The 20,813-nt window shown below is 44.4% G+C and overlaps 1 long non-coding RNA gene across 1 annotated transcript in view; it reads right to left on the bottom strand.

Moving 5' to 3' along the window:
- Nucleotides 1-10,516: 10,516 nt before the first annotated feature.
- LOC122463987 overlaps nucleotides 10,517-20,813 on the bottom strand; it is a 43,859-nt gene continuing 33,562 nt past the window's right edge. The window contains exons 3-4 of the long non-coding RNA XR_006287793.1: nucleotides 12,660-12,699; nucleotides 10,517-10,827 (exon numbers count right to left, since the gene is read on the bottom strand). This is a non-coding gene — a long non-coding RNA (uncharacterized LOC122463987). The remainder of the gene's footprint in view (nucleotides 10,828-12,659; nucleotides 12,700-20,813) is intronic.

The following is a 20,813-nucleotide window of genomic DNA, read 5'->3' on the forward strand; positions in this document are numbered from 1 at the left end:
TCCCGGCATGCACCGCGCTCGAGATCAGGGCGCGCTACTTTCCGCCCGGAACCATAGAGGTCCCACCTTTCCCAGTGGGCGGGGCGCGGAGGCAGCCGAGGGTCCCGCCGCCGATGCCGTCGGCACGCAGCAGTTAGGCGGCCGCGCGCGCTGGCGGCCATGTTGGGGTCGGACAGTTACCTCCCGGCCCGTGGAGTCACCGTCACCATGGGGCGAGTTGGGCAGCAGAGGACGGGGAAAGGGGGGGGAGTCTGCCAAGGCCAGGGGTTCAGTCTCGAGCCAGGCCCCGCCCCCGCACGCAGTCGAGAGAGGGGTGTAAAAGCCATGGGCTTGTGTCAGCGCTCCGGGGCGGGGGGCCTCACACACACGCTGCACGAAGGGGCAGTAACAGGGTTGCACGGTCCAGCCCTCCCAAGTTAGGGGAGGCCAGGATTAGGGCTGCCCAACCCTGAACCTTAATTACCTGCCACAGCAGAAATGCCAAATATTGTCTGCAGCTGTGGGAAATGAGTGGAAAAGCTCATGCAGAAGGGCCTCTGTGTCCCCTGCATTTCAAGTTCTGTGGTGGGGGGTGGGCCTCAGTGTAGGAAAGCCCCGGGGGGATTGTGGACAAGCTAGGGAAATAGCAGGTGCCCAGGGAGCCTGAACCCAGTGCAGATTGACTGACACAAGCTACCATGGATGGGGGAAGCAGCGGGCCACATCTGTTATATCTTCTAAACCTCGTTGTACCACATTAGGGTGGCCCATACCTCATTTTAAGTAACCAAACCTTTTTTCACTGATTTTATCCTTGTGATCTCTTGTCCCTTATTTTAAGATGTATTGAAGTGTATCTGTTTCTCTGAAAACATCTGCTCAGTGTGCAGCAGCAGTCTAAAAAGCTAACGGTGTTAGGAGCCATTAGGAAAGGGATAGATAAGCCAGAAAATACAATGCCACTATATAAATCCCAGTACGCCTACACATTGGATACTGCATGCAGTTCTGGTCGCTTCATCTCAAAAAAGATATATTGGAATTGGAAAAAGTACAAAAAAGGACAACATCAATGATTAGGGGAATTGAACAGCTTCCACGTCATAATAGATTAAAAATACTGGGACCATTCAATTTGGAAAACAGATGCGTAAGGGGAGATATGATAGAGGTCTATAAAGTCACAAATAGTTTGGAAAAAGTGAATAGGGAAGTGTAATTTACTCCTTCACATAACACAAGAACCAAGGGTCACCCAATGAAATTAACAGGCAGCAAGTTTAAAATAAACATTAGGAAGTACTTTACACAAAGCACAGTCAACCTGTGGAACTCATTGCCAGGGGATGTTAAGGCCAAAAGTATAACTGGGTTAAAAAAAATTAGATAAGTTAATGGAGGATAGGTCCATAAATGACTATTAAGATGGTCTGGATGTCCCTCATGGTATGTCAACACAGCAAAGAAAAACCCACACCATGCCTACATTGCTATGTAGACTTCCAGGCTCAGATTGGAGCCTGGGCTCTGGGACCATGAGGGGGTCCTCCAGACAAACCCAAGTTTTTCTTTGCTGTGTAGACATAACCTAAGCCTCTGATTGCCAGAAGCTGGGACTGGACAACAGGAGATGGACACAGTTGCCAACTTTCAGGTGGCAAATAAGCACTCTGACTTTCACAATAAGCCAGAAATCAAGCTAATCCCATTTCAAAACAAGGCCAAAACAAGCCAATCCCTAAGAACCCAAACACTCGATGTGACTCGATCCCCCCGGCATGCAGTCTGGGACTGTGGTGGGCCTGCTATGCACCCCTGACTCTCCCCCCCATTACCTCTGCTTACCTGGAGCCGATCAAAAAAAAGAAGCAACAAGCTATAACCCAAACAAGCAAGAAGCTAAAAACTAGCCAACAAGCAACTCACAAGACAAACCAAAACCAAGTCCAATTTCTGCATTTTTTTCACAGGTTTGGCATGTCTGCAGATGGATCGTTTGATAATGGCCCTGTTCTGTTCTTTGCTCTGAAGCATCTGGCACTGGCCACTGCTGGAAGACAGGATACTGGGCTAAGATGGACCATTAGTCTGAGCTAGCATGGCCGTTCTTATGTGTTAAAACTTGTAAGTACTATTTTAAACATTAAATTGAAGCTTCTGATAATTGCATTGCATACTTGAGGGCAGTAGAAAGGTATACTTGAGAGAAAAATACATGATATGCTAGGGGAAATGCTGTGTCCCTAAAATGTCCCTTAAAATAAAGCATTGTCTCTTATTTTGTGTGTGGTTTTCCCTTATTTCCATCTAACAACGGTGATCACCTTATATTAGACGTAATCTGAATGTATTAAGTTTAGGGATAAACGTTCCATTTTTTGGCTCCTTGCTGTTTGAATGTATTTGTTCATAGCTATAGAGCTATGAGTTTTGCCATTGACTTTAGTGAAAGCAATACTGGGGTCCTAGGCCCAGATCCACAAAGGGACGTGAGCATTGCAATGCTGAGTATCACAACTCCTAACTTTTAGGCCCTTAGAAACACTGCAACGCCACAAAACCTGAGTTAAGTGCCTAGACTTTTATACAACGCACGGGGAACCAGGTATCTAAGCCCTGGTCTACACTAGGACTTTAGGTCGAATTTAGCAGCGTTAAATCGATGTAAACCTGCACTGGTCCACACGATGAAGCCCTTTTTTTCGACTTAAAGGGCTCTTAAAATCGATTTCCTTACTCCACCCCTGACTAGTGGATTAGCGCTTAAATCAGCCTTGCCGGGTCGAATTTGGGGTACTGTGGACACAATTCGACGGTATTGGCCTCCAGGGGAGCTATCCCAGAGTGCTCCATTGTGACCGCTCTGGACAGCACTCTCAGCTCAGATGCACTGGCCAGGTAGACAGGAAAAGAACCGTGAACTTTTGAATCTCATTTCCTGTTTGGCCAGCGTGGCAAGCTGCAGGTGACCATGCAGAGCTCATCAGCAGAGGTGACCATGATGGAGTCCCAGAATCGCAAAAGAGCTCCAGCATGGACTGAACGGGAGGTACGGGATCTGATCGCTGTATGGGGAGAGGAATCCGTGCTATCAGAACTCCGTTACAGTTTTCGAAATGCCAAAACCTTTGTCAAAATCTCCCAGGGCATGAAGGACAGAGGCCATAACAGGGACCCGAAGCAGTGCCGCGTGAAACTTAAGGAGCTGAGGCAAGCCTACCAGAAAACCAGAGAGGCGAACGGCCGCTCCGGGTCAGAGCCCCAAACATGCCGCTTCTATGATGAGCTGCATGCCATTTTAGGGGGTTCAGCCACCACTACCCAAGCCGTGTTGTTTGACTCCTTCAATGGAGATGGAAGCAACACGGAAGCAGGTTTTGGGGACGAAGAAGATGATGATGATGATGAGGTTGTAGATAGCTCACAGCAAGCAAGCGGAGAAACCGGTTTTCCCGACAGCCAGGAACTGTTTCTCACCCTGGACCTGGAGCCAGTACCCCCCGAACCCACCCAAGGCTGCCTCCTGGAGCCGGCAGGCGGAGAAGGGATCTCCGGTGAGTGTACCTTTTAAAATACTATACATGGTTTAAAACAAGCATGTGAAAAGATTAATTTGCCCTGGCATTCGCGGCTCTCCTGGATGTACTCCCAAAGCCTTTGCAAAAGGTTTCTGGGGAGGGCAGACTTATTGCGTCCTCCATGGTAGGACACTTTACTACTCCAGGCCAGTAACACGTACTCGGGAATCATTGTACAACAAAGCATTGCAGTGTATGTTTGCTGGCGTTTGTTCTTTATCTCTCTGTGTTATCCTCAGGAGAGTGAGATATCATTCATGGTCACCTGGTTGAAAATAGGGTGCTTTTCTTCAGGGGACACTCAGAGGTGCCCATTCCTGCTGGGCTGTTTGCCTGTGGCTGAACAGAAATGTTCCCCGCTGTTAGCCATGGGGAGGGAGGAAGGTTGAGGGGGTAGCCACGCGGTGGGGGAGGCAAAATGCGACCTTGTAACGAAAGCACATGTGCTATGTATGTAATGTTAACAGCAAGGTTTACCCTGAAAGAGTGTAGCCACTGTTTTATAAAATGTGTCTTTTTAAATACCGCTGTCCCTTTTTTTTTCTCCACCAGCTGCATGTGTTTCAATGATCACAGGATCTTCTCCTTCCCAGAGGCTAGTGAAGATTAGAAAGAAAAAAAAACGCACTCGTGATGAAATGTTCTCTGAGCTCATGCTGTCCTCCCACACTGACAGAGCACAGACGAATGCGTGGAGGCAAATAATGTCAGAGTGCAGGAAAGCACAAAATGACCGGGAGGAGAGGTGGCGGGCTGAAGAGAGTAAGTGGCGGGCTGAAGACAGGGCTGAAGCTCAGATGTGGCAGCAGCGTGATGAGAGGAGGCAGGATTCAATGCTGAGGCTGCTGGAGGATCAAACCAGTATGCTCCAGTGTATGGTTGAGCTGCAGCAAAGGCAGCTGGAGCACAGACTGCCACTACAGCCCCTGTGTAACCAACCGCCCTCCTCCCCAAGTTCCATAGCCTCCACACCCAGACGCCCAAGAATGCGGTGGGGGGGCCTCCGGCCAACCAGCCACTCCACCACAGAGGATTGCCCAGAAAACAGAAGGCTGGCATTCAATAAATTTTAAAGTTGTAAACTTTTAAAGTGCTGTGTGGCATTTTCCTTCCCTCCTCCACCACCCCTCCTGGGCTACCTTGGTAGTCATCCCCCTATTTGTGTGATGAATGAATAAAGAATGCATGAATGTGAAGCAACAATGACTTTATTGCCTCTGCAAGCGGTGATCGAAGGGAGGAGGGGAGGGTGGTTATCTTACAGGGAAGTAGAGTGAACCAAGGGGCGGGGGGTTTCACCAAGGAGAAACAAACAGAACTTTCACACCGTAGCCTGGCTAGTCATGAAACTGGTTTTCAAAGCTTCTCTGATGCGTACCACGCCCTCCTGTGCTCTTCTAACCGCCCTGGTGTCTGGCTGCGCGTAACGAGCAGCCAGGCGATTTGCCTCAACCTCCCACCCCGCCATAAACGTCTCCCCCTTACTCTCACAGATATTGTGGATTGCACAGCAAGCAGTAATAACCGTGGGAATATTGGTTTCGCTGAGGTCTAAGTGGGTCAGTAAACTGCGCCAGCGCGCCTTTAAACGTCCAAATGCACATTCTACCACCATTCTGCACTTGCTCAGCCTGTAGTTGAACAGCTCCTGACTACTGTCCAGGCTGCCTGTGTACGGCTTCATGAGCCATGGCATTAAGGGGTAGGCTGGGTCCCCAAGGATAACTATAGGCATTTCAACATCCCCAACAGTTATTTTCTGGTCTGGGAATAAAGTCCCTTCCTGCAGCTTTTGAAACAGACCAGAGTTCCTGAAGATGCGAGCGTCATGTACCTTTCCCGGCCATCCCACGTTGATGTTGGTGAAACATCCCTTGTGATCCACCAGAGCTTGCAGCACTATTGAAAAGTACCCCTTGCGGTTTATGTACTCGCCAGCTTGGTGCTCCGGTGCCAAGATAGGGATATGGGTTCTGTCTATGACTCCACCACAGTTAGGGAATCCCACTGCAGCAAAGCCATCCACTATGACCTGCACATTTCCCAGGTTCACTACCCTTGATATCAGCAGATCTTTGATTGCGTGGGCTACTTGCATCACAGCAGCCCCCACAGTAGATTTGCCCACTCCAAATTGATTCCCAACTGACCGGTAGCTGTCTGGCGTTGCAAGCTTCCACAGGGCTATCGCCACTCGCTTCTCAACTGTGAGGGCTGCTGTCATATTGGTATTCACGTGCTTCAGGGCAGGGGAAAGCAAGTCACAAAGTTCCATGAAAGTGCCCTTACGCATGCGAAAGTTTCGCAGCCACTGGGAATCATCCCAGACCTGCAACACTATGCGGTCCCACCAGTCTGTGCTTGTTTCCCGAGCCCAGAATCAGCGTTCCACAGCATGAACCTGCCCCATTAGCACCATGATGCATGCACTGGCAGGGCCCATGCTTTCAGAGAAATCTGTGTCCATGTCCTGATCACTCACGTGACAGCGCTGACGTCGCCTCCTCGCCCGGTATCGCTCTGCCAGGTTCTGGTGCTGCATATACTGCTGGATAATGCGTGTGGTGTTTAATGTGCTCCTAATTGCCAAAGTGAGCTGAGCGGCCTCCATGCTTGTCTTGGTATGACGTCCGCACAGAAAAAAGGCGCGGAACGATTGTCTGCCGTTGCTCTGAGGGAGGGAGGGCAACTGACGACATGGCTTACAAGGTTGGCTTACAGGGAATTAAAATCAACAAAGGGGGTGGCTTTACATCAAGGAGTATTTCAGGCAGGACTTCACGGAGGGTTCCAATAAGAAATGGTGCACCTAAGTAATTGTTCTTATTGGAACAAGCAGGTTGGTCTGGCCTCTGATTGATACATGGCTAGATTTACCTCGCTGCACCTTCTCTGTGAGTGGCTGCAGTGTGACCTAGAGGAATGAGTCCCCTAGACGGGGGTGGGGGGGGTTGCAAATGAATACAAATCAAATCTGGTCTATTTCTTGTTTTGATCCACTCCATCTATCTTTTACATCTTTGGCTGGCAGCAGACGGTGCAGAAGGACTGCAAGCCATCCACATCTCATGGCTGCTCGGCAGAAGATGGTGCAGTAGGACTGCTAGCCATCCTCATCTCTTGCCTGCCTGGCAGAAGATGGTACAGTAGGACTGCTAGCAATCCGTATCGCCTGCCTGCTCACCATAAGATGGTTCAATAGGACTGACTGCAGGACTAAAGAGAATGACCTGGTCAAGTCACTCCAAATTTAGTCCCTGCGCCCATGTCTGCCCAGGCGCTCCTGATCGACCTCACAGAGGCGACCAGGAGCACCTCGGACATGACGATGACGGCTACCAGTCCTACTGTACTGTCTGCTGCCACAAGGCAATGGGTTGCTGCTGCTGTGTAGCAATGCAGTATCACGTCTGCCAGCACCCAGGAGACATACGGTGACGGTTACCTGAGCGGGCTCCATGCTTGCTGTGGTATGGCGTCTGCACAGGAACTCAAGAAAAAAGGCGCGAAACGATTGTCTGCTGCTGCTTTCACGGAGGGAGGGAGGGAACGGGGGCCTGACGATATGTACCCAGAACCACCCGCGACAATGTTTTAGCCCCATCTGGCATTGGGATCTCAACCCAGAATTCCAATGGGCAGCGGAGACTGTGGGAACTGTGGGATAGCTACCCACAGTGCAACACTCTGGAAGTCGACGCTTGCCTCGGTACTGTGGAAGCACTCCGCCGAGTTAATGCACTTAATGCACTTAGAGCATTTTCTGTGGGGACACACACACTCGAATATATGAAAACGATTTCTAAAAAAACGACTTCTATAAATTCGACCTAATTTCGTAGTGTAGACATACCCTTAGAATGTGATCTCCAAAAGCCAGCACGCTAGGCATGGACCCATCTAAACAAGCCAGTGGGAGATGTTGACAAAAGGCTGTGTTTTAGGCCTGCCCTTCTCATGGAATTACATGCCTAAATCCAGGCTATAGGTAGGCACCTAACTCTGCTAGTGATCTATAGCCAGGAAACTCTCTCCTGGAGTGAGGTAGCTTAGACACCAAAACATTTCTTGTGAGGAGTTAGGCACCTGTTTCACTCCACACAAATCAGCTGGAGGAAGTGTACTGCCTACTTTATAACTTTTAGCTCACTGATTAGCACAGTTACGTGGAATGTGGGAGCTCCAGGTTCAATTTCCCCCTCTGCTTGCTGGATAGAAAGGATTTGAACAGGGGTCTCCCACCTCTCACAAGCATGCACTAACCACTAAGTTAAAGGATATTCTGTTGTGGGGCTTTTTTAATGTCTTCTGTTGAAGCTATTCCACTTTGGGTATATGCTAAAGTAGTCTTTAGAGTAGGGGGACTGGACCCTTGGTCTTCCGTCTAAGAGGGAGCAAGTGTGGGCCAAGCAAGAAGCCATAACATAAGGAAATGTGCAGCTAACTTTTCAAAGCTAGTTAGAGTCTGAGATGAAGCCCATGTTCTCATTGTTTGCAGAAGGTCCATATATGATTTCACATGCAATGAAGCATTTATATTTTGCCCCAAGGTTCAGATTTTTCCAATACCAGGTTAATTCCATTTGAAACAGTTAACGTCCTATCAATTTTCCACTGTAATTAACTTTGTTTTTCCAGTGTAGCTTCTGTAGCTTTGCTCTGACTCCCACATTTAATCAGATCAGATACCCCTTTGATTGTGCTGCTCATATGAAGCTCTTATATGGGAACCAATTTTGGATTTTACCTTTAAGATGGTATGGTAGTATACCAAATAGAAAGATTAAGCTCCACCAACTTGCTACAGTTTTTGTTGTACAAACCCTGGGATACAGCCTAGGAACACACAAGGCAGATACTTGCATCTGCTAGAAAATGTACTGACTCTATGACTGAGTTGCATGTTTGCTTCAGTCACATAAGCCTCCAATTAGCTTAAGTTCTTGCTGCAAAGGGGAAAACTTATAAAACAGCAGCAAACAGTGATGTCAGGAGAAAGTGTCACAACCCTTACCCTAGTAGCTGAGCTACTTGTATCTTTGTTCCTATGACGTTATTGACATAATCTGGGACTGTATAGATCATTGTTGCAACCAAGGTCCTGCAGTGGCAGCAAATCTTGTATAAAGGGGGTCAAATAAGGTGTCTAAGACAAGTTTATGGTTTGCTGGTTATGATTATGCTGTCTATATGTGTGTATCCTTTTGGTAGTTAAAGTTATGAATATTGGCTCTATACTGTCTGTATTTCAAACTTATGCTATGCTTCTGGGTGACACCCCAGACAAGCTGGTGTCAGCTCTGCCTAGCCTGCTTGATGGCCCATTACGGACCATCAGCTATACAACTGACCCATTGAGAGAAGGCAGACATGCCTTGTGACTCAGCAAGGTATGCAGGGACATGCCTATGGACAGAACTCTGAGGTTTTTCCAGGCCATGTGATGGAATGCTTGTCTTTAGGACAAAGAAAGAGAGACCACATGGCAAGAGAATATAAAAAGCTGCTGCAGCTCCTCCATCTGGTCTTCAATCCTGCTTCTTACCTCTGGAGGAACTTTGCTACACTGAAGCATTGAACTAAGGACTGAAAGACCCATCCCAGCTGTGGATGTACTCCAGAGATTTGATTTGAACCTGCAGTTTATTCCATCACTGCTACAAGCCTGAACCAAGAACTTTGCCATTACTGTATGTAATTGATTCCATTTAACCACTTCTAGCTCTCATTTTCCTTTTATGAATAAATCTTTAGATTTTAGATTCTAAAGGATTGGCAACAGCATGATTTGTGGGTAAGATCTGATTTGTATATTGACCTGGGTCTGGGGCACGGTCCTTTGGGATCGAGAGAACCATTTTTCTTTTACTGGGGTATTGTTTTTCATAACCATTCGTCCCCATGACGAGTGGGACTGGTGGTGATACTGGGAAACTGGAGTGTCTAAGGGAATTGCTTGTGTGACTTGTGGTTAGCCAGTGGGGTAAAACCAAAGTCCTCTCTGTCAGGCTGGTTTGGTTTGCCTTGGTGTGCATAGAAACCCCAGCCTTGGGCCGTAACTGCCCTGCTTAAAGCAATTTGTCCTGAATTGGCACTCTCAGTTGGGTCCCACCAGAACCAACATCGTTACAGTTCCATCTTGGAGAACTGAAGTCTCATTGAAGGGAATGTCTCCTGTATGCATTTCTTGCAGGTGTCTCGAGTCTAAGGCTATGTCTACACTACCACGGTAAGTCGACCTATGCTACGCAACTCCAGCTATGTGAATAATGTAGCTGGAGTCGAAGTACCTTAGGTCGAGTTACCGTGGGGTCTACACCGCGGGGGGTCGATGGGAGACTTACTTTACTCTTCTCGTCAGGGGTAGAGTACAGGGGTCGACTGGAGAGCCATCTGCTGTCGATTTGGCGGGTCTTCACTAGACCCGCTAAATCGACGGCCGGTGGATCGCTCTCAGAGCGTCGATCCTGGCTGTAGTGCAGACGTAGCCTAAGAAACAACTATTCCTCATCCCCCACCCCCGCCCAAGGGACACAAGTGATCTTTTGGTTAAGGAACTGCATTGGAATTCAGGAGATTTGGGGTCAATTCCCGGGTTTACTACCGATTTTGTTTGATCCGGAGTAAGTCGCTTCACCTCTCGCTGCTTCAGTTCCTCATTTGTAAAATGCAGACAACAGTATTTCCTTTGTCTGTCTTGTTGAAGTGAGTTCTCGAGAAGAGACTATTCCTTACTATGCTTCTGTACCGTGCCAGCGCACAGGGGCCCTGATCTTGGTTATGGCCTCTAGGATTTACTGTAATACAAATAATAACACCAACACATTTGGGAGGAAAGGCAGAGAAAGTAGTTCACACCCACCTCTCTCTGGCAGCAGGCCTGGACCTGTCAAGAGTAACCTCATCTCAGCAAGACTGCTTGAAAGAGCAGAGCACAGATGTTTCTGTATTTCCTCTTTACTGATGGCATCTTCAAAATCCTTCCCCTGTAGACAAGGTTTAAGTCTCATGGCTGACTACCCAGACATTTTTCTTTGGACATCTTTGCAATTGAATTGTAAATTCTTCACTATTATTCAGCCTTCTCTCCCATGCAGTGTACAGTGAGGATATGTATTAGCATAGAATGCCAGCGCTGCAGACAGTTCTAACCCCCTTTTTCACTGTCCTTCCATTGCCTAGTGTGTTATAGCACACATTTTCCTAAAGTCAGGAAATGTACCTCGGTTCAGCTTGGTGTCCAGTTCTGAAATGAACTCATGCGCAGTTGCTGTAATTACAAAAGATGCATAGAATCAATCTCTGTTTCCTCAGAGATCCCAAACTTTCTTGCCTGTTTTTATAAATCAGTGTGAAATCTATACTGATTTAGCTTTGTTTATATATTGTTGGAAGCTAAAGACCAGAGTACCAGTAAACCTACAGGCTAACCTCTTTACTAACCTACATTGCAGTACTTAGAAATAAATGAGACTGAACCTCATTAACACTAAAGCCACTTTACACTGCTCTAGAAGTGTAAAGGGGCCTTTAAGTAGATGTAAAATGAACATTGTAAAGTGATCTTAGTGTAAATAAGAATCAGGCCCAAATAAATATGGTAAAACTTAATTGTGACTAACAGTCAATTTTGACCAGTAAATGTTCAGTCCCCCTAGAGCCTAGCAATTACAGACAGAAATATGAAGCACTTTGTTGCCATGTTTGCACTGATATGACTCAGACCAGAAGTGATTCTGTGCTCTTGGGATTGTATCATAATCCTGAAAGGTTGAGTTGACCTTACTTCTGTTAAGAGAGGCACCAAATAGACTAGTGCTTCTGCACAAGTGGCTGGGGATTTAACAAGCACCTCATTTGGAAGCTTCACTATTTTAAAACAGATGTTGAAAATCAATGTATATGTTACCAGCATTGGAAGAACATCTTACTGAGCTATATTATATTGCCAGAGATCAGCCATTTAATTTCAGTTTTTGTATGGAAGCTTAGTGGTGGATTTAATTTTTAGTTAGCATTTTTTTTATTTGCAGAGGACAATTAAATGCTTGCAAAAATGAAAAAGGTCAGCCAAAGCACTGGTAAATCTACATATGAATGATTTTGAACCCAAAAGCTGCTGCTTGTAATGACAAGAAGGGAGGTGAAAAGTAAACATTAATTGAGCTTCTTGTTGGGGTCAAGGTCAAGAAAAATGTATTTTTATGAATCAATCCATTTGACAACATGCAGGTCTATTTTAGAATGATGTTTTCTACTCCATAGTATAAACTACCTTGTCTCACTTGAAATTAAAAACAAAACAACTGGATGATGCTGAAGATTCTCTTTTGTCATAGGTGAGGAATGAGACAATACATTGTTTCAGGTCAATATTTACTTTTGTACAGTTCATTCATTAACAAAAATATCTAAATTAGTGTTTCCATATTCAATATGTTATTATTTTGCTAAATGAAATATTCCCTGATTTTCAATTATTATTCTGATTAATTCAGTTTACACTGATAATGTTATACGCTTCAACATGAAATTGGAAAAAATAACTCCCCTGAAAACAAAAAGGTAGCTTTTTCCTTACAGGACCCAAAGGAGATGTATACACAAACAAACCTTTACCATGGAATTAAAATGCTTTGGTTTGACTTCTTTGCCAAGGCTCCCAATTTTCCAAAACCATTATTACAATTATATAGAGTTCTCAATTAAAATTTGCTTGACATAACAAGTGTTTGTAATCACTTGTGAAAACTGGAATCAAGGTGTTAGGGTAATATGTAATACTATTTACTTTTTAATGTTGGCAACAATACTTTTATAGATACAGTATTTATAAGTGAGCCATATGGGTTAATTGCTTACTAGATAGGCAATATTTATCCAGAATACTGTATCTACCATGTCTAAATTATTCTTCAGAAAGAACACTCATTGGCAGAATTTGTGGTCAGTTTGTGAAATACTGAACTGAATGTCTCAGTGCAATGAAGGTCATTTTAAACTAATTTTAATATTGTTTTTAAACACTTAGGGCCATATCTGTGGTATGCTGATTTACCCCACTTGTTGATCTGACCTCAGTCCCACTTTGACAATACTCACGTTTATGTGGATAGGAAGGGATAATGGAACAATTCTTCATCTAGAATTTTCATAAAAGAAACAAAAGATCATTAACATTGGTCATTTAAAAAAAACCACAAAGCAAACAACCTTTTGTTTCCTTTTCACAGAAGTCATGTGTTATTTACACCAAGGGAAAAGCAAACAGACCATCTCAGTAAGTGATGCCCTGTGACATTTCATGTATGTTCTACATTACCATTATTGTGCTGTTCAATGAAAAAGTGTAGTTACCATGGCAAGTGCTATATAACATACCAATTTAACTATAGACTATTTATGTAGATCATAAGAACTTTAGTCTGTTATACGCAGCAACATCCTGAGCCAAATTTTCCTTCTTAGGCAAGTAGTGCTACGGGTATGGAGAGCTGGATTTGACCTATGTATTGTCTCATTTTTAAATTTTTATTTCCTTCACTCAGTAAGTTACAAAGATTTTTATCTTTACCTTGCTTTTTATTTTTAAATTTTGCATTCACTTCTATATATGAAAAATAAACAAACAGGCTGAACCATAACATTTAAAAGGATAGGTTTGAAAATTTATATTAGACTAAGTGCTCTAGAAGAGTTCATGTACACACAGTCCTGCCGATGCGGGGGTTGGGGGGATTGCCCAGGGGCCCAGGCGGTTTAAAAGGGCCCAGGGGCCCTTGGCAACTGCTGTCAAGCCCTGGGTTCTTTTAAATTGCTCGGGTGGGGGCCACAGGGCTCCTAGGTGTGCGCGACTGCTCCAAGCCCTGTTCTTGGGGGGGCCCCCATGGGCTGGTGCGATTGGCCAGCATGGTTGGTCCCGGAAGTGACGGATTTATCACTTCCACCCCGGGCCCTGCACCCCGCCAGGGACGGCCCTGGGGCCCGGAATTGCTGTTGGCGGGCCTGTGTACCCAACAGAGGCCATTTTTACCCTAGTAATGAGCATTTAATAAACAATAGCTGCTAATATTTACTTAAAAACATGTTGTGGTCTAGGTAACCCAACAGGTTATTATTGTACTATGGTCTAGTGGGCCAGTAGAATAATTCACTAGTCATTCACATAGCGTTGTTTCAAATTTTGGGTTAGGGTTAATAAGGAAGGATTTGTAGTCTAATCTAGGCTCTAACCTTGGTAAGCACCTCAGGTGATCTACATATTGCTATGGCAGGCATCACCAGGTATTTCTGTTTCGCATAGGGTACGTCTACGCTTCGAGCTGTGATTCCCAGTTCAAGGAAACATACTTATGCTAGCTCTCATTGAGCTAGCATGCTAAAAATAGAATGCAGCCATCGTGGTGTAAGCGGCAGGATGCGTTAGCCATCCTGAATATCTGTCTAAGGTGTTGGATGGGTATGTACTCGGTGGCTAGTCTGTCCCGACAAGAGCTTGAGTGAGTATGTCTCCTCAAGCTGGGAATCACACCCCCACTTGAAGTGCAGACATATAGTAAGTGAAAGAAACTGGAAAACTAAGGGTATGAGCAAATTTTGACACTTGGGAAGACATGGCATGTAGCTGTTGAGTTATGCAGTATCAAGAAAGAAGGAGCTGTTCAAGCAGCAGGAGAAATTACCCTCTGCCTTAGTCTCTGATTAAGTCAATTCTTCAAGAAAAGGTGCTCACTGGGGACTAGGCATTGGGGTTGAGCTGACATTCCTGGAAGAATGGATTGCCCTGCGTGCTATTTGACCATCTCATTTCAGGACTGGTGTATCTGTGTTCATAAAAAAGTTAAAACATAGAGTATATCCAGACTCCACATTACTGATTTGTCATCCACTGGGAAACCAACCTCCAGTGCCCTGAAAACCTGCTACTGCTTTCCAGATGGTGACACTCTTGTCAGAAGACGGGGCAACAATATGATATTTCTTTAACCAGTCCCAATATTATTCAAATTTGTTCAGTTTGTATCTGAGGAATAGAAGTTTTTGATTACACATCTACTATTAAATGAACTCATGCTTAATAAGGATTCCTTTGGTTTCTTGCACTGGTATAATATAATGAAGGAGAGTTTGTATCTAGGCAGTGTTTCATCATAATGTCTAATAAAGTTACATTTTTTCCCTACTGAATGGGAGCAATCTCAAATTCAGTTGAAATTTGGACTTCCATGTGGGCATTAGGTCAGTAGGGTTAATGTCAATATTTACTTGTTTATTTGTCCTTTTATATGATGCACCAAACAACTACCAGATGCATTTACAATGAGCAACACAAATATCAACACTGAATAGCAGTCAAACCAATATTAACTAATAAAAGCATGAACAAAACTGTCCCACAAAAACAAACAAACAAAACAACACCCAGAAAACCTAATTTTCCCATGCAGATTCATGGAAAAAGTCTAGCTAAGTAGATAAGACATGTAACATATCATAGCGTTGAATAAATTTGGGCTTTATCAGACCAAGGGAGTGAGTTTGAGTTGAAGGCCCTCCACTGAGGCCTCATACATATAAACTTGAAAGCCATTAGCTAGAATGTCTCAGATGATGAGCTGTGAGGTTAAAACATGAAGAACGTGATGTCCTCTAAGATACATCGGATCCAAATCTTAAAGGGCTTGACAGATCAAAACCACCTTTTTGATTTGCACCTGGAAAATGAATTAGAAGCTAGCGAAGTCTATGGAGCATCATTATACTCTGGTCCCTGTGAGAGACATCCCAAGTAAGTGAGTATCTGTATTCTGCAATAGCTGTGGTCTTTGCCTCCAAGATAAACACACTGCAGTTACCTATGGATAACTATGGCAAAGGCTACATCTCAAAGAAAAGCCCTGAATCCCCTCAACAAATATAGATGATAAAAACAATCTTGGCTACCACTGCTGTCTCAGCACCCAGAAACAACCAAAGATTCAGTTCTTCTTCTCGTGTCCTTGTCACAAACTAGATTTTTTTGCAGAACTGTGCACAAGCGATGACTCTTTCCGTCACTACAGCGAGGTCCTCTTTGTACAGGTCTCGGCAAATGAGAAGGTGCTCCATGGTCTGCACTTCACTGCACTCACATGTATTCATGTTATTAGAGTAGCCCCATTTGATCATGATAGTCCTTGATCTGCCAGTTTGCGTGTGCAGGCGGTTCAGACATTGCCATGTTGACCAGTTTGTATTGACCCCTCTGGAAAGATCCTCCTGGGGTTCCAGATCTATTTCAGCGCATCCAACTGCGCGTAGTCTTTCATTCCAAAGCCTCAGTAGTGCCTTGCCAGCTTTCGTATCCAAAGCCACAACAATGCTGATAAAACTCTTTAGTGATTTAAGGCGTTTGGTTACTCCTGTGTGACTATAATGGATGCCTTGGATCTTCCATCTGCTGTGATTTTTCCCTCTGGCTTGCTACCTTTCTCTTGATATCAGGTGGTTCAATGCCAGCCAGTAATTACAGGCTATCCTTTGGTCTTGGCTTTAGACATCCTATTATTACATGACAGCTGTCATTTAGAACTGGGTCTAGTTTCTTGGCATGGACAGATCATTCCTACACTGGACGTGCATACTCTGCTATGGAGTAGCACACAGCAATAGCAGTGGTTTGCAGAGTAGCTGGATTGATTCCCCACTTGGAGGTGACCAACTTTCGGAAGATGTTGTTGCAAGCACAAACTTTTCCTTTTGTCTCCTTTACATGTGCTTTGAAGGAAAGTGTTCAGACCAATGTCACCCCCAGGTAGACAGCATTTGGGTGATTAGCCAGTGGGTTTCCATCCCAGGTGATGTAGTTTCTGCTTGGCGTCTCGATGGCATAGGTGAAAAGCAGTCACCTGTGTCTTGGTTGGGTTGGTGTGAAGCTGGTTCTTATTGTAATAAGTTGAGAGGTTGCTCACAATCTGTTCTCGATAGTGGCAAAGTCCTCCTGTGACATGATGCTTAGATCATTGGTGTCTATGAAGCTCCTCATATTGCTCTGTATGGGCTGGTCATTGGTATATATGTTGAAGAGGGTTGGTGCCAGCACACTGCCCTATGGGAGGCTATTTCATTGTTGTCTCCAGCGGCTCTGTTTCTTGCACAGTTTTATGTAAAAACGTCTGGTCTCTGAAGTGATTGGATGAGCTGCACTAGGTGGTAGTCATGCATCATATCATAGACTTTGCCAAACAAGTTTTGATGGCTGACTGTATCGTACCGTATGCCGCTGTTATCATCGTGTGATCCTACACCCCATATTCTTCATAGAGATATACTTATGATATGAATATGGCATAACTAAGGTATGTATTATGCAAGATGGGTCATGCAAGATATCATTGGAAAGGTTATGATTTACTGAATGTGATTATCCAATTTGTATGCATGTGTCATTTCTGTATCTGAAGTTAGAAATATTGACTATGTAATAATTACAACTGTGTTTTCACCCGGGGAATGCCCACCAGACAGTATGCAAACAGCCTGGATGGGCATTAGGAAGGACAATAGGACTTTGAAGATGTTAATCTCCTACCTTCCTGAGAAGTTTCCTGGGATGCTGCTTTAACGCTATAGGGTCAGGATCATGTCACCTGCTACTGGACATCATTTTGGACTTCTACTATTTTTCTACTGGAAGGGGGTGGGGGTCATACTAGGAAACAAAGGATTCCCGCCATATGTAAATCCTATTTAAGGCGGGGGGGGGGGTGAGTTCATCTTGGCTCTTTTCCACTGCCTCCCCACCCAAGAAGGAAGACTGCTGAAAACACCTGAAGAAACAAAGGAACTAAGATGGGGGAGAGGGAGGAAGGGGCTGAGCCCAGGTGAGACAGGTCAGCCTCTGAAGGGTTTACCTGGAGATTTAAGCCGCAAGCAGTGCAGTTTACCTTAAAGAAACTCTGCAACCTGCATAGAACAACATTTAGGGTGAGACATTACTATTTGTAGCAAATTTCTTTTATGTAATAAGCTTAGTTTATGTGTTTTGTTTTATTTGCTCAGTGATCTGCTTTATTCTGTTTGCTATCTCTTATAATCACTTACAATCTACCTTTTGTAGTTAATAAACTCACTTTTTGTTTATTCTATAACCAGTTTGTGCAATTCATAACTGGGTGGGGGGGAGGTGGGGGAGAGAGACTAAAAGCTGTGCATGTCTTCCTCCATATTGAGGAAGGGAACAAATTTCATTTCTATGCTGTGTAGATCTCTATACAGTACAAGACAATATAAAATTTTGGGTTTACACTCCAGAGGGTGTGTGCAACAGAGTGCTGGGCAATTCCCTGAGCTGAATCTTTGCACATAGAGCTGATTGCAGACTCTGTGTGATTCTACAGCTGGGTGTGTCCCTACCTGTGTGTGTGCGTGTGTGCGTGTGCACGCAGAAAGACAGGGTGAGGGAGCCCAGGCTGGTGGAACTAGCAGGCTCAGTGGGACCCCAATATATCAGGTGGCACCCCAAAAGGGGGGTCCAACCTGTCACACATCCCTCTCTTAATCCGTCTTCTATATGCTGGATGATATTTAGTATTTGGCCATACAGGACTTTCTTGGTCTAAATCTGGCTCGTTCTGGTACTAGATGCTGTTTGATATGAGGTGAGAGGTGACTGAGAATAAGACATTCATAGAGTTTATAAAGGTGGCATAGAAGTGATACTGACCTGACGTTCTTTGGGTCAGAGGCATCTTTCCCTGCCTTCAATAGAGCGATTACAGGGGGTCATTGCCATAATTTAGGTAATCTAAGGGTTGATGACCAATTGTTTAAAAAGCATAATGCCCATAATTTGGTTGTAGGACCAAAGTTCTTAATCTGCTCCATGAGTATGTTGTCGAGTCCAGCTGCTTTGCTATTCTTTAAGTGACTTATTCTGGCGTTAATTAATTCATCTATTGTATATGGTGCATGTTAGGATACAGATATGCAGGCCTGCCTGTAAAGGCCTGTACTTTAAGAATTTAGGTATATGTTTATTATTTAGCTAGTAATAGAGGTATACAAGAAAGAATCTGTGTAAGGGCCTTCTCTCACTGTGACAGTCTGAGGCCCTGTTCTTAGGCCAATGCCTTTGGCTAAGCAGCAGAGGCAGCCATAAGCTGGGAAGCGACCGGTCACGTCCTCACGTTCCAAACTAGTCAATCTGAGGCTGTTAGAAAGGTGATCCGATCTATCACCTCCAGAGAAAGGGAAGAGCTTAGAAGATGTAAAAGGAAATTTAGTTTGATAGTTTTCTGTTTGGTAAGAACTCACTTATCAATAGACACAGCTGGGAAACCCTTATGTCTTTATAGATGTAGTTGTGAAATCCTCACTTCTGTATTGTTTTGTCATTATAGTTCCCACTTTGCTATTCTTTATTTTCATGGTCTCTGTCTGGTTCTGTGATTGTTTCTGTCTGCTGTATAATTAATTTTGCTGGGTGTAAACTAATTAAGGTGGTGGGATATAATTGGTTAGCTAATCATGTTACAATATGTTAGGATTGGTTAGGTAAATTTCAATAAAATAATTGGTTAAGGTATAGCTAAGAATATTACTATATAAATTAGGGGCAAACAGGAAGTAAGTTGGGATTCGAAAATAAGGAAAAAGGAACTTGGATTTAAGCTTCCTGGAAGTTCACCCCAATAAACATTGAATTGTTTGCACCTTCGGACTTTGGGTATTGTTGCTCTCTGTTCATGCGAGAAGGACGAGGAAGTGGGAGAGTGAAGGAATAAGCCCTCTAACAGCGCATTGAAATTATTTTCTTCCAGATGAGTTTGTCATCTAATTAGTATTGTAGGCTGCTTGTTCAGAGCTTTCCTGTTGAGCAGAAACCAGTGTGCCACCTGATTTAGCTATGATATTGTGGTGTTGCTCTACTTTTTTTGGATCATTATTCAGCTTGTGAAGGGTCAACCAGGCTTTCTGATTAGTGTGGGTCATGTCTATTCCTTCGATTAATTCTTTCCCATTCTGTTGCCTTTCGTCTTCTCTTTTGCACATAATTTCTATGTTGCTGTCAACAAAGGTGAGGTCTGGATTATAGCTTCCCCTCCATCTGGAGCTGTTAAAGGACCTGGGTAATTTTGAGCCATAGATCAGGCTTAGGTGATATGCCTCAGCCCACATCTCGACCAAGTCGCCATTCCCATAGTTTTCGCTATAACGCCATGTGACACAGTGGCTATTAAAGTCACCAGTGATCATGTGTGCTTTGCCATGGTCTAGGTTTCCTGGGCTCATAAAGGCAAACCTCTCCCCTGGGGGCTTATAAATGGATGTTATGGAGATGTTGTCCATATCGATGGTCCAGACTTCAATGTCGTTTTACTCCGTCATAGATGTTGTGTTGACAGTGAGCTCTGGTTTCATGAAGATAACGCTATGGCTAATCTCATCCCAGGAATCCATGACCTAGTGTTATTTGGCCCTCTGTATGTCTCCTGGAGACAAAGCACATGACATCTGTAGTCAGTGCACATCCTGGCGAGGATGTCCTGTTTTACTTCCTCCTGTGAGTTCTTCAGTGTTTGCAGAGATGACCAGTAAAGGATTCAGTAAAGTACACTTACAGTCGATTATACACCTTTGAGTCGAATCCACCATAAGATGCAAGATGGGCTCTTCACCCCATCTACACTTGATTTGGATAAAAGGAGTCCATTTAGTGAATATTATTTATGATACTCCACTTAATTTTTCCCCTTTATTTGTCAAGCAGAGGCTCTTGTTCCTTTGAGAAACTTTGATTGCTCATCCTTTCATGACACATCATAGTGGTTGTGTTGGATCATATTAAAGAAGTTCTGTATTAAAATCACAAATGAGTTTGATTCCCCATAGTTTAACATAGTGTAACAATGGAAACAGCACCCAGAGACTCCCGGCCCTTTTGTTGTATTCATCTCGCTTTGTTAACAATTGTGATTAAAAAAGAGATAAAGGATGTATGTGGATGGATGCTTGGTGTGGATAATAACTGAATGATCAGGGAGGTGCCAGCCTAAGAATCCAGTGTCCATCAGCTGAAGAAGGCGTCAAGTGGAAATAATCAGAGGACCCCTGGAGGGCAGACTGGAATCCACCCAACAGCCTCAAGGATGGGAGAACCAAAGAACAAGATAACATCTGGCAGCACGGAGCCGTCAGGAATGTGACATCTGCTGATTGACTCAGCAACAGCATGATGAAGCAATTCCCATAGACTGGCATAGGAAGAAATTCCTA

Source organism: Chelonia mydas, chromosome 1 (genome assembly GCF_015237465.2).
Source record: "Chelonia mydas isolate rCheMyd1 chromosome 1, rCheMyd1.pri.v2, whole genome shotgun sequence".
In the NCBI taxonomy this organism is placed as follows: Eukaryota; Metazoa; Chordata; order Testudines; family Cheloniidae; genus Chelonia; species Chelonia mydas.